The following is an 18,405-nucleotide window of genomic DNA, read 5'->3' on the forward strand; positions in this document are numbered from 1 at the left end:
TGGAATGGAAATATTCTTTTAAAAACAAACCTGATTTGGTATGAATATTCCTCCTATTATACAAGAGAAGCAGAACACTTTCTTTAATCATGTTTATCCCAACATTATTTAATGAGTAACCCAGTTTTTCTTCAATGCTTTGAAATGTTACCTTTAGCATGTATTTAAACTATTTGAATGCTTAGTGTATTTCAGGAAGATTTGTCCTCCCAATCAGAATGTCTTCGCCTCATATGAATGGCTACAGATAAAGCAAAGCTTACTTCCAGATGTCTACTTTTCTTCCCCCATAAGTTCCACACCATTTTTTAAAAATTGCTTCTTTATACATTGTAATATATGATAAGAGTGATTAATCCTGCTGCCCACTTCTATTTATCATTGTTTTACTCTAGATAATTATTTGGTATTTTTGCCTATTTTAAAGTTTAATTTCAAAATAATTTTATTTAAAATAATCTGTTAGAATTTGTTATTTCCATAAACACATTTACTTGGAGAAGAATAAACATTTTTGAAATATTTCATCTTCCTATACAAGAACCCAGTGCCTTTTTCTATTTTCAAAATATATTTGGTAAGGCCCTTCACTTAAGGTTATTATTTTATTTCTCTCGTTCACATATTCATCATTAACTTAATTCCAGTGAATTTCAAGCATTTAAAATTTTCCATTGTATGGAATCTAAAAAACAAAACAAAACAAAAATGCGAACAACTCATAGATAAAGAGAACAGATTGGTGGTTGCCAGAGGTGGGGGAGTGGGGAGTGGGCGAAATGAGTGAAGAAGGTCAAAAAGTACAAGCTTTCAGTTATAAAATGAATAAGTCACTAGATGTAATGTACTGCGTGGAGATTATAGTTAATAATACTGTATTGTATATTTGACAGTTACTAAGGGAATAGCTCTTAAAAATTCTCATCACAAGAAAAAAATGTTGTAATTATGTGTGGTAATGGATGTTAAATAGATTTAGTGTGGAGATCATTTTACAATATATGCAAATATCAAATCATTATGTAATACATCTGAAACCAATATAATGTTATATATAACTTATGTCTCAAATTCCAGTGTAAATTAATTGTTTTCATTAATTAAACATTTATCAAGTAAATTATATACGCATCCTACTGTTTTCTCTATCCAGATACTCGTATATTAAATAATGTACGTTTTAGTTAATTTCATACAACTTTTCAAGGAAATAATCAGATGACATATTTAAAACACTTTACTCTTTTCAAGCCAAATTATATACATTTTTTTGTTTCATTGTCCTGATCAAAACTTTCTAAAATATAGCCAAAACTTTCTGAACAACAATAAATAAGAATTATGGTATAGAACTTTGGAAAAAAGCCAAAAACAAACAAAAAGGAACAGTACTTTTGTATATTTCCCAGTACATAGAATACTGATTCTGAATCCACATCACATTAGATATCCTTTAATCTCATTTACACATAAATTATTTAGTTGCTTATTTTTTGTTTGTTTGAAATGAGAAATGAATGCTCGGTTTTATCTATTGACTGGTCTTTCAAAAATTCATGTGACAGAATACAAGATATTTTACATTTAATCTATTGATGGGTTGAATTATATTAATAGATCAGAAATTAATAGATTCTCTTTGATTGAACCACACTATTTGTCTTGAAGTATATGTGCTCATATTTTAAATAGTAAATGAATTTGAGCTCCAGTTTTCTTCTTTTGCCAAGTGTTTAGATCATGTCTAAATGTGTCTCTGAGTAAAACTCTGGGAGTTTTATCTTTGACTCTATTTAAAAATGACTCATAACTCTTGAGAAATATTCTGGAAAACTGAAAAAAAATGAACTTGTTAATTCCACAACTACTTTGTAAAAATACTGCTCTGATAACTTCCTTGTTGACTTATTGCAGTATTCCAATGTTTTCAGTTTGAGTCACATGGATTTAAAAAGATTCACTTCCCTTTTGTAATTGTATAAATCAAATTTGTAAGGTAAAAATAAAGTTGACTATTTGTTACTTTTGTTTATTTTTAAAAAACTTTATTATGTTAGAGCAGTTTTAGTTTCACAGCAGAATTGAGAGGAAGGTAGAGAGATTCCCACATACCCCCTGCCTCTACACATGCACAGGACCCCCCATTACCAACAGCTTCCACCAGTGGTTTACTTCTTCCAACTGGTGAGCCTACACTCACACATAATCATCACCCAAAGTCCAGAGCCTACATTACGGTTTACTTTTGCTATTGTACATTCTGTGGGTTTGGACAAATGGAAAATTACATGTATCCACCAGTACAGTATCATATAGAATAGTTTGCCTCCTCTAAAAATCCTGTTCTCTGCCAATCCATCCCCCCCCCAGCCCCTGACTCCAATCCCTGGCAACCATTGATCTTTTTACTGCTTCAATAATTTTGCCATTTCCAGAATGTCATGTTGTTGGAATCATACAGCATGTAACCATTTCAGTTTGGCTTCTTTCACTTAGTAACATGAATTGAAGGTTCCTCCATGTCTTTTTATGGTTTGGTAGCTCATTTCTTTTTAGCTCTGAATAATATTCCATTGTCTGTATGTAGTGCAGTTTGTTTATACATTCACCTACTGAAGGACATCTTCGTTGCCTCCAAGTTTTGACAACTATGAATAATGCTGCTGTAAATATTCATGTTCAGGTTTTTGTGTGGACATAAGTTCTTATTCTTTTTTATAATTTATATAATTATAAATATATCACTATATATAATTTATATATAACGAAAATTTTATTTTTTTAATTTTTTTGCCCATCTTCCTCAATTTTCGAAAAAAATAATGTTCTACTTCACTCAGCTGTGATTTAGGAAAATATTAGTCACGGGGCAATATTTGAAAAGGAGAGAAGGAAATAGAAAACCTTTCTTTTAAATAGCAAAAAAAAAAAAAAGCATTTGAAGGATTTGGGGTAGAGCCTTTTTTAAGTGAAACAGTATGGAGGATAGTATATATTATAAAACTGTAGTTTCCCATTACATGAAAGGAGAGCAAAACTCTTTCTAGTCTGGGTGGAGGATGTTAGGAGAAAATTGGTGGAGATAAGAGTTACATGGTGTGGGACCTGCTCTTTGGGTCTCTCTGGGAGATTGAAATTTGATGAGGTTTGGGTGAACGAGGATGGAGGTCACAAGATAGATTTTGGAAAACGCAGGGAGTTATTTCTCCCCTGATTCCTACAACAATGATGATGTAAGCCTATTAAAGAGGCTTCAAGTTCAGCATGGCCTCAGAGCAAAACTTGGCTGGAAGACAGACAGGTTAGCAATGGCTATGAGAAGTAGCAACATGGAAGTTTCTGAGAGCTGCTTCTCAACGGGCTGATCACTAAAGCACTGTGTGAAGTAGGCTACTGAGGTCCCCAGGGCTGTGAGAGAAGGATGGGGAATATGGATGGACTGAGGATATAAGTGTGTCAAAGGCTGGTAGCTGATACGGAGGTCCAAGTGTCCAGGTGACTAGACCTCACAGCCTGAGGCCATTGCAGGTACCATGAACAGCAGCTGCAGAGGCTGACACTTTACTCCCATGCTGGGCTATCCACAAGCCCGCAGCCAGTGGTCTGCCCATGGAAACAAAAGGGAGTAGCAAGAAGAAACCCCAGTATAACCCAGTATTTACACAATAGTACAGTAAGTTTTAAATAGGCATTAACTAGTTATCATTCATCAACACAGTTAGATTTTTCTGCTATCAGGGGAAGCAGGGGCCGATAAGCATATTGAATTCAGGTAGGGAGAAGAAGCAAAATTGCATTTCTGCACGTTTGAGTATGAGATTAAATTTTTAACCTGTTTTATATTTTAAATTTTTCATGTAGTTGAGAATTTGAGGCTATAATTGTACTACTGAATTATAGATTTAGTTCATTATCAGATTAGTTAGAATGGAAAAACTTGCTTCATATATTACTGATTTTCTTTCCTGCGTATATAGTATTGATTTTTCTAAATACTTCATAAACACTTGTAGGCTATACTTGGTATATACCTACTAATTTTACATGAATAATTATATCCATCAGAGCATTTGCATTCATAATTTTATCTGATTTATCAAAATTGTGTGAACGAAAATCAAAATCTTGCCCTTAACTATGTTTTTGTCCATCAAGCCATCCAGACAAGGATCACTGCTATGCATGTCCTGGGACGGTCAAATGATTATAGCAAATGTTTGCAAAAACTGAATATTGATCATATTCAAGCTCTTCTCCTGCTGAGTTCAGCTGGCATCTGAGTCTCACCCAAGTTCCCAACACCGGCTTTTCTCCTTGAACTCTGCCCATTAGTTTATTCTTCTAGCAATGTAACTGGAAAACCAATAACCACTTCCTTCAGCCTTGCTCTTGGGCCTCTGAGTCCCAGAACAGGGCTTCTGAGTCCCTACAGCTCACATCAGAACAGTGTCAGTCAACATCTAACCGCTAGAAATGAACTGTTTTGGTTTTTTGTATTTGATTGATATTTTATTTCATATATACATCTGTTTAGTATAGGTGTTTTTAATTAGAAACCACAACATTTAGTACTTTACAATAGCCTTTATCTTTTTATCTTAACTTTTACTTTCAGTGGTACTAATTTTTCTACCTCTGTTTTCAGTTTACATAAATTTAACTGGGTATCTTTGTCCCCAGTTCCAACTTTAAAAAAATACTCATTTTGGTGTTTTCTGCCATACGTGTGTTAATTGAAAACCACATATCATATGACTGGTGTTTGTTTATTAAGCAAATATGAGACTACTTACCACTTGAGGGAATTTAGAAAAAATTTTTAATAATGCTATATTCTTTTTTTTTTTAAATTTCTTTGTTTTTTTTTTGGCTCTTCGGGTCTTAGTTGTGGCACTCGGGGTCTTCGTTGAGGCGTGCAGGATCTTTCACTGTGGCACAGGCTCTACGTTGTAGCACGTGGGCTTCTCTCTAGTTGCGGCACATGGGCTGTGCGGGCTCCAGAGCATGTGGGCTCTGTAGTTTTCAGCACGCGGGCTCTCTCGTTGAGGTGCACGAGCTCAGTAGTTGTGGCACGTGGGGTTAGTTGCCCCACAGCATGTGGGACCTTAGTTCACTGACTAGGAATCGAACCTCCGTCCCCTGCATTGGAAGGTGCATTCTTTACCACTGGACCACCAGGGAAGTCCCTAGAAAACTTTTAAGTGTATTGCTATAATTATAGAGATGATCAATATTGCTTTATTCTACTGTATTTGTTAATTTTTGATTATTGTCTCTTTTATGCTTTTTGCTATGTAGACTGTGTAATGTTTAGTCTTTTTTTTTTTTTACATCTTTATTGGAGTATAATTGCTTTACAACGTTGTGTTAGTTTCTGCTGTATAACAAAGTGAATCAGCTCTACGTATACATATATCCCCATATCCCCTCCCTCTTGCATCTGCCTCCCACCCTCCCTATCCCACCCCTCTAGGTGGTCACAAAGCACCAAGCTGATCTCCCTGTGCTATGCAGCTGCTTCCCACTAGCTATCTATTTTATATTTGGTAGTGTATATATGTCCATGCCACTCTCTCACTTCATCCCAGCTTACCCTTCCCACTCCCTGTGTCCTCAAGTCCATTCTCTACATCTGCATCTTTATTCCTGTCCTGCCCCTAGGTTCTTCAGAACCTTTTTTTTTTTTTTAAGATTCCATGTATATGTGTTAGCATACAGTATTTGTTTTTCTCTGACTTACTTCACTCCGTATGACAGACTCTGGGTCCATCCACCTCACTACAAATAACTCAATTTCATTTCTTTAGTCTTTTTAAAAAACTGACTTGGAAGATAATCCTGTGATTATCTAGCTTTTCAAACTACAGTTTTGGATTACTGTCTACAAAGCCCAGATTTGTTGTTTGTTTTTTTTCTCCAACTCCAACTTGTTTTGAATTTTGATTACTTAAACTATTATTATTATCAATTAATCTGCACATTTATTTTTCCACTTTGAAACTGTTTTTTTAAAGAAATTCTATTTTGTGGCAATTTGTTACAAAATTGCATAAATTTTTGAGTTGTATCAACATCCATCTTTAGCTTTTCACAGTGAAGTGGTTAAAATCACTGTTTTAGGAGCTTCTCTGGCTGGATTTAAAACCGGATCTGCCCTTCTGTGGGACCTTGGGTAAAATACCTAACTGTTGTGTGATTCATTTTCCTCATACATAATATGAGGACAATGATAATACTGATGTCATATAAACAATGTAGCTTGATTGGATTAATGTGAAAATTAAAAGATTTCCTACCAAGGACCTACTCTATAGCACAGGGAACTATATTCAATATGTTGTAATAATAACCTATAATGGAAAAGAATCTGAAGAAGAATAGATATATACAATAGATATATACATATGGATATATGGATATATACATATGTATACATATGAACCACTTTGCTGTACACCTGAAACTAACACATTGTAAATCAACTATATTTCAATTAAAAAAAAAAAAAGATTTCCTACCCTGAGACATTTTGAAGGGCATGTAGCCTTTGCTGTTTGCAAGATTGTTCTTACCAGCAACAATTTCTCAGTTAAGAGGTTCTTCCAAAACAGTGTTTTGCAGGCTTATTTTCAGCAATTTCTGAATAAAAACTATCTGGATACTGACTTTGCTAATATTTTGCAGTCTGAAGTTTGCTATATTTCACATTGATGTTTTACATCAATAGCAATTAAACTAAGTAACTTTTCTTTTTTGAATTAATAAACAAACACACATTTTCTCCGAAGTCCTGTAGAGGTTTCCTTCTGGTTTTCAGATTTTCAGAACACTGGAACTAAATATGTTGTGTCCTCCTTTGAAAAGGTCCTTCGATCATTTCTAGCTTGGTATTTATTTGAGAGGGAAAAAGGAAAAAAGAAAGAGAGAGAGAACTTGCTAGAACTCTCTGATCAGTATCTATTTTCAATGAATTTTTTTCAAATTTAGGAAAACTGGTCATTGAACTGTTGAGTGTCAAACTCTATGTCACTTGTTCTTTGGGTAGGAGGCATATTTCAGGCTCACATTCTTCTGCATTCTTCTTATTCAGTCGGCATTCTAAAGAGTATTGTTTATTTATTTCATTTCCTAAATGTCTATCCTAAAATTACAGAGCTTTTCTCAGTTACTTCAGTGGCTGTGTTGTATAAACTATTCTTTTTAACATCTCACAAATATATCTCTATTGTGTTTATAATTGCCCCTGTACTTCCTTCAAACTTGAATGAGCCTCCTTGAATTAATCTTTGTTTTTAAGTCAAGCCTAGCTGTATTCTACAAACCTCTTCATTCACTGATTTGTTTGTCTGGGACACTGATGATATGATTTTGCCTTTCCATTCAGACTCAGGCATATTTCATCATGGGGCAGATACTGACGGTATTGAATAGAGATTACATTTCAGGTCACATCATGTGCATGAAGTAGCCCAAAGGCATTCAGTATATGCATCAGAGAGCTGGAAATCCAGTTTCCATTAGATCATGGGCTCCTGTAACACAAAATAGTTGTGACACTATAAGGGAACCAGATGCCCTGAGCCAGTTCTCTCCAGATAGCAATATGACAAATTCACTTTTTTTTTTTTAAAGTCCTGTTTTAAGTGACAGCATCTCAATAATCCCTACTCTGATCAACATATCTGAAGTTGCAACCTGTTTCCCTCAATCTTTGAACTCCCAACCCCGTTACCTAGATCTATTTTTGTTCTTTCTATAGCATTTGTCATCTTTCTTACTATGTAATTTATTTACTTGTTATGGGTATTGCTTATAGTTTGTCTCTCCTGCTAAAACACAAGCATCACAAGGGTAGGTGCTTGTTCTTTTCATGGACATATTCCAAGCACATAAAATGATGCCTGATACATAACAGATGCCGAATAAATATTTGTTGAATGTTTTGGTAAATCTCTCTAAAAAAAGTTTCTCAAGGACACAGACCACATCTTGTTCATTTTTGAATATTTAATGCAAGAGGTATGACTCAAACGTAAGAGATTCAACAAATAATTGTTGAATCGGATCAAAAAAGAGCCCTAGCAATTTACTTCTAAAACCGCTTTACCTTATTGTCATTTTTTTGTCAATGTGGTTGCTTTCTTTTCTTACTTTTCTTATTTGTTTGCTCTTGGAAAATTGCATGGTGAGCCTTTTATTGATCTTAGTGGTCAACAAAACCAGGTGTTAGACTGTAAAGTTTCACTCACAGTCTGAGTGTCTTGGTCCATCTGGGAACCTGATGGGTTTTCTGGTGTCACAGGTGGGCTCCAACTGGATGAATCCCAGGAGAAAACACACTTTGATGTTAAATGTATGAGGTCCTAGAAGCTGCCACTCTCTTTTCCTTTGATCTCATTCCTCTTCTATTGTCTGGAATTTGCTTGTCTCTTTTTCAGTCTTTGATGTTACTTCTCTGGCAATGAGTTCATTCCTCCTTATTGGTTTTTTTCTCTGGCCCTGTTTGAATTTGAGAGTCTTCTTGTTCTAAAGATTCCTTTTCCTGTCAGACTTGGATTTCTGATACATTTGAAGTTTCTCATTAGTGAATATTTGTCTCACTTTTGTTCTGATAGCCTATTTTGTAATGGAATATATATGAAAAAGGATCCAAATGGCAGTCTTCTTTTTTTTTTTCCACACTTCAAAACTTGCACCGGCTTGGTGTTTGTTGAATTATACATAGAGATTATGGCCCTTCTGGAGGAAGGCTGTCAAAGGTAGATGAATTTCTGCCATTTCAAATGAGACCAGAAATCCCAATTTTCTGATGGTACCTCTTGATTTTTAAATATTGGCCTGAATTCAAAGAGTTAAAAAAAAAAATACTAAATGGGCCAAATAAGATGACGGTAGTCCAAATTGTTCCCCGTGTGACCAATTTTTGGCTTCTGCTCTACTGTTTGATTTGATCAATGACTCAGATTGGAACTTCTTTGGAACTTCTGATCTCTATAACTCTTAAGGGGGTGTAGTGCATATGATCTCTTATTTTTGTCCCTACTTTGGGATTATATATTGAGGTGAGGTGACTTGTTTTCATATCTTCACTTCTTTATTCCTTCTATACCCTATTCTTTCACAAATTCCCAGTGTCCCTTTATTTCTGAATGACATATAATTGTTCATTTCTGTTTCGGGAGGGAAAAGAGTAAGTGATATCTGACCCAGATGCAACCCTGCATTGAATAGGAGGAAGCACTGATCCTGACAGCCCTCCTTGTTTCCATAAAGCACCTCATTCATGGCCATGCTTCCTGCCTGTGTTCCAGGTCCACAGCTACCCACCTCCACCCTGGCTTTGGCTCCTGACCCAAGCCCAGCTGTTGTCCCTTACACTTCAGTTGAATTTGGCCTCAGCATCTCTCTTAGATAAGGTTGTCTTTTAGTTATAACAATAGTGGCATTTCAATAGGCACATGAAAAGATGCTCAACGTCACTAATTATTAGAGAAATGCTAATCAAAACTATAATGACGTACCACCTCACACCAGTCAGAATGGCCATCATCAAAAAGTCTACAAATAATAAATGCTGGAGATAGTGTGGAGAAAAGGGAACCCTTCTTCACTGTTGGCGGGAATGTAAGTTGGTGCTGCCAATATTGGAAACCCCCGATTTCCAGCCAATATTGGAAACCCCCATTTCTCAATTGTGGAAACAGTATGGAGCTTCCTTAAAAAACTAAAAATAGAACTACCATATGATCCAGCAATCCCACTCCTGGGCATATATCAAGACAAAACCCTAATTCAAAAAGATAAACGCACCCCTATGTTTTTAGCAGCACTATTCACAATAGTCAAGACAAGGAAACAACCTAAATGTCCATCGACAGATGAATAGAAAAAGATGTCTTACATATATACAATGGAATATTACTCAGCCATAAAAAAGAATGAAATAATGCCATTTGCAGCAACATGGATGCAACTAGAGATTATCATACTAAGTGAAGTAAGTCAGAAAGAGAAAGACAAATACCATATAATATCATATGTGGAATCTAAAAATCTAAAATATAACACAAATGTTTTAAAATATAAAATAGAAACAGACTCACAGACATAGAGAACTGACTTGTGGTTGCCAAGGGGAAGGTGGGGTGGGGGAGGGATGGATTGGGAGTTTGGGATGCAAACTATTATATAGAGAGTAGATATACAACAAGGTCCTACTGTACAGCACAGGGAATTCTATTCAATATCCTGTGATAATCCATACTGGAAAGGACTATTTAAAAAAAGAATATATATATAATTGATCACTTTCCTGTACAGTAATAATTAACACAACATTGTAAATCAACTGTACTTCAATAATAAAAAAAATAGTGGCATTTATGGACTAGTTTTATGCATCAGGCCCTATGCTTAGAGCTTACTTTCATTATTTTTTTCTTTAACTTTTTAGTTAGATATTACTATTTGCTCCACTTGAAAGCTGATGAAAACGATGGCATACAGAGGTTTAACAGCTTGACTAAGGCCGTAGAGCCAAGGGGTGCAGTTGTAGCCCCTCTGGTCCTATACACACTGCCTCGCCTCCAACTACTTCTATTCCAGTTCCATTGAGGAACCATCTCCGTGAAGACCAGGGTCAACAACTGGTCAACTGGTCTTGGTTAGCCTGAAACTTTCTCATTTTTAAAACTGAAAGTCCCAGGCTCACTGACACAGTATGCCCCTAACCTAGGCAGCCTGGCATGCACCTGGTGAGCTTTTGCTGTCCCCACTATGGGGAAGAAAAGGAGACGTGATAGACAGTTGTAATAGCAGAAACCCCCAATAGTTTCTCAATAGCATCAATCAGCCCCTCCTATTTCCTCTGCCAGAGCCACCCAATGCTCTCTACCTACTAGCAGGTTTCACACCAAGGGCTGGATTCAGACCATCTTTCTAATTCTTACCCGGAGTGCTGCTCCTGGCCGAAATCTGGTCCATTGCTATTCTAGGGTTCCTTTCTCTAAATGGATATCTTTTTACAGATTCACAGACACCAAAGTCTGACACAGCCTGATTGGTTCAGCACATATTTATTTATTCATTTTTGTCTGAATCAATTTACAAAATTTTAACCTTAGTTTAATTGGATAATGGGGGACTTCCCTGGTGGTGCAGGGGTTAAGAATCCGCCTGCCAGGGCAGGAGACACGGGTTCGAGCCCTGGTCCAGGAAGATCCCACATGCCGTGGAGCTACTAAGTCTATGCGCCACAACTACTGAAGCCCGCATGCGTAGAGCCCGTGCTCCGCAACAAGAGAAGCCACTGCAATGAGAAGGCTGCGTGCGCACCGCAATGAAGAATAGCCTCTGCTCACTGCAACTAGAGAAAGCCCGTGTGCAGCAACAAAGACCCAATGCAGCCAAAAATAAATAACTTAATTAATTAATTAATTAATTTAAAAAATTGGATAATGGGGTAAATCATGTATATTTCAGCATTCAAGCAAGAACTCATTGGAAATTCTAACTTCAGTATAGCCCCACCCCATACATTCAGGCTAGAAGGGCACCTGCAGTGGAACTGACACCCTAGACAGCCCCCCTCTGACCACCCTCTGGTCACATCCTGCCTCATAGGGGTGGTGTTTGCAAACCAAGGGGAAATGACGATTTAATCTTCCCACCCAGCTCCCCAGAGTCTCCTGCCTGAACAGCTCTGAAGCAGCTTCAAGGGCCTGAACTATTCTCCCCACTGTCCGTCCTCCTGAGTATGGACCACGGACCCATACACAGGTCCCAGGAGTGGCCAAGGGGGTTTCCACTGTGGACAGGGCTTGGACATGTGGGATGTTCATTTGTCAAAGAAGGAAGTAGAACAGATTTTACTCAACTGTTTGTTAGCTTATTGGTAACTTTTGAAATATTTAGAACTATGGTACGTGGACCCCGTTAGGACTCTCGACTCAGGCCCTACGAATATTCAAGTGGGGCCTTTATAATATTTTATTGATGATGACATTTAGCCTAAGTTCACCCGGCCCCAGAATGTCTTATGAAATAGTTAAAACCTACCACCCCACCCCTAACTGTGGCTAAAATAATACTATAAGGAATTTTATCAAGTGTTCTTTTACTTCCTCTTAATAAAAAACAATATTTGGGGTATAATACTGGAATTGGCATATTCCCCTCATCACGTTCCACACAATTAGCTTACTTTTCAATATGTACATCTCACTGTTACAAAACTTGGAGAAACATGCAATTAGCAAGTTCACAGATCAAAAAATTTTAAACTTAAAACTAGACAGAAAAATGGCACCAAGGAATGTGGTTTCAAGTCTTACATACATGCAGAGGCCAGGATAAGGACCACAGCCTGTGCTTGGATCTTGAGAGATTATCCCTCCTTCAGAGAGAAAGGCTGTCACCAGAATGACTTCCGGTGATCGGTTATGCACACCTAGACTCAAATCTTGTCTCTGTTACTCGATGACTTGAGGAATAGGAATGGGAGGGTCATTAGTCACTCTTGTCTTTTATGTCTGTGATATAGAATGTAATAATCTCCCTCACTAGGCTGCTTGAGGGACTCAACAAAATCACAAAATGCCACACAAAATAGGAGCTTGGTTGTTTTCTTCCATTGTTTTCCCCTTATCTCCACTTTGCACCTACTTATTTGCCTCTTCCTTAATTTATTTTCTTCCATTTATTTCTCTCTTTCTACCGTAGTCTTTCAACTGAGTTTCCCACCAACCCCCCAAAAAAAGGACCAATAACAATTATACTACCACATGATATGATCTGCAAAACAGTTTCCCTTGTGATCTGTAGTTATTTTGATCACCCAATGAAAAGTTGTATTATGTCCAGCCAGTCCTTTAATCATGTCTGAGCTCCAAGAGGAGGTCCATTAGGGCAGTACTAAGCCAAAGTAAGGGCAGCAAGAGCTCTGACTATGGGGACCCATCAGGAAAGCCTTATGGGAAGAAAAGTAGGGTGTAAATTGGTATCTTTATAATGCACAGAAATAAACTTTTAAAATTTACTTAACAAATATTTATTGAGTGTGTATTATGTACCAGATACAAATCTATAGAAATAAAGTAAAAAAGAAAACCTTGACCCTTATGATGAGCTGAAGTTCTATGGCTGGGTTGGGGATGAAGAGAGAGACAATTAAAAATAAGTAAATTTTGGGACTTCCCTGGTGGCACAGTAATTAAGAATCTGCCTTCCAAAGCAGGGGACATGGGTTCAAGCCCTGGTCCAGGAAGATTCCACATGCAGCTACGCCCATGCACCACAGCTGCTGAAGCCCCTGTGCCTAGAGCCCATGCACCGCAACGAAGAGTAGCCCCCACTCACTGCAACTAGAGAAAGCCCACGCACAGCAACAAAGACCCAACGCAGCCAAAAATGAATAAATAAATAAATAAAATTTTTTTAAAAAAGTAAATTTTATATACAAAATAGATAACCTACAAGGACCTACTGTATAGTACAGGGAACTATACTCAGTATTTTGTAATAACCTATAAGGGAAAAGAATCTGAAAAAGAATTAGCACAACACTCTAAATCAACTGTAAGTCAATAAAAAAATAAAGTATACAATATGATGAAAACAATAAATAAGTAAACTAAAACTTTTCAACTTCAAAAAAAAAGAATATATATATATGTATAACTGAATGACTTTGCTGTACACCTGAAGCTAACACAACACTGTAAATCCAACTAACTTGTTTTTTACTTCAACTAAAAGAAGTAACTTAATAACATATTATAAAGTGACAAGTGTTTTTGAAGAAACACTATGAATAAAAATAAATTAGAGGGTGTGATTTTAGAAGTAAACATAAGGAATACCTTTTAAAGTCATGTATTCATTCTATTGCCTCAGTTCTTTCTTAAAGTACTATTTTTGCGTGTGGTACAAAATGCAAAATGTTTCAGAAGAGTACACAGCAAAGAATAAAGTTTTTCTCTTTGTTGATCCCACTTTCTTCTGATTTGCTTATCCATATCCTTCCAGAGATTTCTGTGGGTCTATGCACTTTCAAGTCTATATATTCTTTTCTATTTTTTTAAACACAGATACTGTTTACACTGCATTGCACACTGATTTTCCATTTCATTGAACAATTTATACTGGAGATGGTTCCACATCAGAACATATAGGGCTGCCTCATTCTTTTTAATGGAAGCATAATACTTCTGCTCGGGTTTGTCAAGCACACACACACAAAACAAGGTGAGTCCAAGGCCAAGGCCTGGCGGATACACGTAGAGATAAAGGAGCCACTGTGAGATTCCGATGATGTGTGCCTTAGACAGTAAAGGGAAGAGTAGACAAATAGTACATCTCCCATGGCCCCTGTGTCCCACACACCAACACAGAGGACGCTAAGTGTGAGGGCAGATGACCACAATGTGAGTTGCGAGAGTCTTTATTGCTATAGATCTAATTCTAGACTTCGGCTTGAAACTGAGCAGGACCTTGTGAGGCTCCTGGGCACAAAAGCCTTTCTGTGTCCCCCCGTTTCTTCATTAAAGGAAATAGGCTTATTTCAGCCTCCATGATCTTCTCTGAGTTCCAATGAGCAGTTCAAACAGTTGCTAATCAGGGAAGGGAAGGGATGCAGAGACAAGGGAGGAACAGACAAGAAACAATAGTGCAGCCTTGGGGCAGGATCTTGGTGCCCCCAAGGGATACACACAACAATATCTTTGAGCTGTTTTGCAGATACTGAAACCTCCACCAGTTGGGAGAAGGTAACTGTCTGCTGCCCACAAGCACGTAGACCCCAGACCTGTTGGAACCAGAAGGTTGATGATGCCGACTCCCAATTACCTCACCACCAACCAATCAGAAGAATGTCCACGAGCTGTTCACACTCTCCTTTTGGAACCATTACTATAAAACTCCTCACTACCCCCTCCAGGTCGGGACACACAGTTTTGAGGGCATAAGTTTGCTGTGTCCCCCTTTGCCTCGCAAAGCAATAAAGCTATTCTTTTCTACTTCACCCAAAACTCTGTCTCCGAGGTTTAATTTGGTGTCGGGGTACAGAGACCAGATTCAACATCAGGCTAAGCAATTCTATGTGATGCAACTCTATTCTAAGCGTGCAGGGCAGAAAGCCTCATGCCTCCGCAGAACTTAGGGGGTGTCAAGAAACTGTGTCAGGACAGTGTCGCATGGGGCCAGGAGGCAGGTGGCGATGGCCTTGGAGCCGCTAATTGCAGGCCTCCATCCTCTTGTGTCTCAGGAAGATGACAAGGTGTCCTGTCAAGACTCAGATCAGCTGTGGGGCATGGCTTTGGCTGCCTGGCCCAAGTGGACAGTGTGAGGTCACTGGGACACTCTGGCAGAGCCGTTTCCTCACAGGGCTTACCATAATTTTTAATTAACCTCCTTTTGATGGACTTTTGGGCCATCTTCCAATCTTTTGTTATTCCTAACATATACCCCATTGCACACATTTGCTTATAATTGTAGGATAAATTCCTAGAAGCAGAATTGTTGGATTGAAGAGCACTTGTTTCAATTTTGAAGACGTTGTCCTTTCTTTGATATTGTATTAATTATAGTCCCACTAACAATAGATTAAATAGTTCTGGTTCCTTCATATCCATGCCAACATTATAAATTTTGTGTTCCATGCAGTCTAAGTTTAAAATATCGTTGTAGCGTGAATTTGCATTTCTTCTGCTTATGAGTGAGGTTGTGCATCTTTTTATATATTTGAGAGTAATCTGTATTTTTTATATATTCATGTTCTTTACCTATTTTTCCATTGAGTTACGTTTATAAAAATTATTTGTGGGGGCTTCTTATTCATTAATTAAATTTTGAAATACTTTTCCAAGTTCTTGGGAGGATGATATCATTCTATCTGTATTTTGTTGTGGAATTGCATGTGGCTTTTTAAATATTTTATATGTACAAAATTTTTCATATATTTTTATTTCCAGGTTTCTAAAATTTATCTCATACTTGGAAGGACCTCCAACAATCTTTGATTATAAAAGTACTATCTAGGGAATTCCCTGGCTGTGGAGTGATTAGGACTCAGTGAGCTCACTGTGAGGGCCCGGGTTCGATCCCTGGTCAGGGAACTAAGATCCCGCAAGTGTGGCCAAAATAAAATAAAAATAAAATAAAATAAAATAAATAAATAAAATAAAAGCACGACCTCATATTTTCTTTAAAACTTCAATAAAACATATATTTGAAGATGTACATGTATTTTTAAATGCTTAGTGTTTAGTTTAATATAGCTTTTCTTACTAAGAATTCTTATTAAATATATTTATTTTTTTAAAATGTCTTTTTAGTATTTATGATAACATAAATCACATATTTATTTATTTATTTATTTATTTTTGGCTGCATTGCATCTTCATTGCTGCATGCAGGCTTTCTCTAGTTGCAGCAAGCAGCGGCTACTCTTCATTGCAGTGCACGGCCTTCTCAATGCGGTGGCTTCTCTTGTTGCAGAGCATGGGCTGTAGGGGCGAGGGCTTCAGAAGTTGGGGCATGTGGGTTCAGTAGTTGTGGCTTGTGGGCTCCAGAGTGCAGGCTCAGTAGTCGTGGTGCACGGGCTTAGCTGCTCCATGGCATGGGGGATCTTCCCAGACCAGGGCTCAAACCCGTGTCCCCTGCATTGGCAGGTGGATTCTAAACCACTGCAGCACCAGGGAAGTCCCAAATCACATATTTTAAAACTATGTTTTTAATAGTTTTGATACTGGTAAGGTGGCTATGTTAAAAAGGATAACTGAGCACTCTTGATAAGAAAAGAATGCTTGGGGGGAACTTCAAGATGGCAGAGGGGTAAGACATGGAGATCACCTTCCCCCCCCGCAAAGTACATCAAAAATACATCTACATGTGGAACAACTCTTACAGAACACCTGCTGAACACTGGCAGAAGACCTCAGACCTCCCAAAAGGTAAGAAACTCCCCACGTACCTGGGTAGGGCAAAAGAAAAAAGGAAAAACAGAGACAAAAGAATAGGGATGGGACCTGCACCTCTGGGAGGGAGCTGTGAAGGAGGAAAAGCTTCCCAACACTAGGAAGCCCCTTCACTGGCAGAGATGGGGGGTGGGCGGGGGGAAGCTTCGGAGCCACTGAGGAGAGCACAGCAACAGGGATGCAGAGGGAAAAGCGGAGAGATTCCCACACAGAGGATCGCTGACGACCAGCACTCACCAGCCTGAGAGGCTTGTCTGCTCAACCACTGGGGTGGGTGGGGGCTGGGAGCTGAGGCTCAGGCTTCGGAGGTCAGACCCTAGGGAGAGGACTGGGGTTGGCGGCGTGAACACAGCCTGAAGGGGGCTGGTGCACCACAGCTAGCCAGGAGGGAGGCCGGGGAGAAGTCTGGAACTGCCTAAGAGGCAAGAGAGCATTGTTTCGGTGTGCGCGAGGAGAGGGGATTCCTTTCCCATGTGCCCACAGAAGGCAGAGCACCACCTAAGCGAGCTCCAGAGATGGACGTGAGCTGCAGCTATCAGCTCAGACCCCAGAGATGGGCGTGAAATGCTAACGCTGCTGCTGCCGCCACCAAGAAGCCTGTGTGCAAGCACAGGTCACTATCCACACCCTGAGGGAGCCTGTGCAGCCTGCCACTGCCAAGGTCCCCTGATCCAGGGACAAGTTCCCCGGGAGAATAAACAGCGCGCCTCAGGCTACTGAAACATTACGCCAGCCGCTACTGCTACAGGCTTGCCCCACATTCCAATTATAACTACCATACCCCTCCCTCCCGCCGGCCTGAATGAGCAAGAGCCCCCAAATCAGCTGATGCTTTAACTCCATCCTGTCTGGGCAGGAACAGATGCCTGATGGCAACCTACATGCAGAGGTGGGGCCAAAACCAAAGCTGAACCCCAGGACCTGTGCGAACAAAGAAGAGAAAGGGAAATCTCTCGCAGCAGCCTCACGAGGAGTGGATCAAATCTCCACAATCAACTTGATGTACCCTGCATTAGTGGAATACCTGAATGGACAATGAATCGTCCTAAAACTGTGGCAGTGGACTTTGGGAACAATTGTAGAACTTGGGGTTTGCTGTCTGTGGCTGATTTTATTCTGATTTTCATGTTTATCTTAGTTTAGTGTTTAGTGCTTGTTATCACTGGTGGATTTGTTTATTGGTTTGCTTGCTCTCTTCTTTTTTTTATTATTGTTTTTTATCATTTTTTATTTTAATATTTTTAAAATTTTTTTTTCTTTCTTTCTCCCTTTTCTTCTGAGCCATGTGGCTGACAGGGTCTTGGTGCTCTGGCCTGCTGTCAGGCCTGACCCTCTGAGGTGGGAGAGCTGAGTTCAGGACATTGGATCACCAGAGACCTCCTACCCCACATAATATCAATCGGTGAGAGCTCTCCCAGAGATCTCCATCTCA

The 18,405-nt window shown here is 38.6% G+C and overlaps 1 protein-coding gene across 2 annotated transcripts in view; it reads right to left on the bottom strand.

Moving 5' to 3' along the window:
- The window catches only part of CNTNAP5 (contactin associated protein family member 5), an 881,311-nt gene that overhangs the window by 428,585 nt on the left and 434,321 nt on the right, over window positions 1-18,405 (bottom strand). The gene's annotated exons all lie outside the window — the stretch shown is intronic.

Source organism: Balaenoptera acutorostrata, chromosome 8 (assembly GCF_949987535.1).
Source record: "Balaenoptera acutorostrata chromosome 8, mBalAcu1.1, whole genome shotgun sequence".
Taxonomy (NCBI): domain Eukaryota; kingdom Metazoa; phylum Chordata; class Mammalia; order Artiodactyla; family Balaenopteridae; genus Balaenoptera; species Balaenoptera acutorostrata.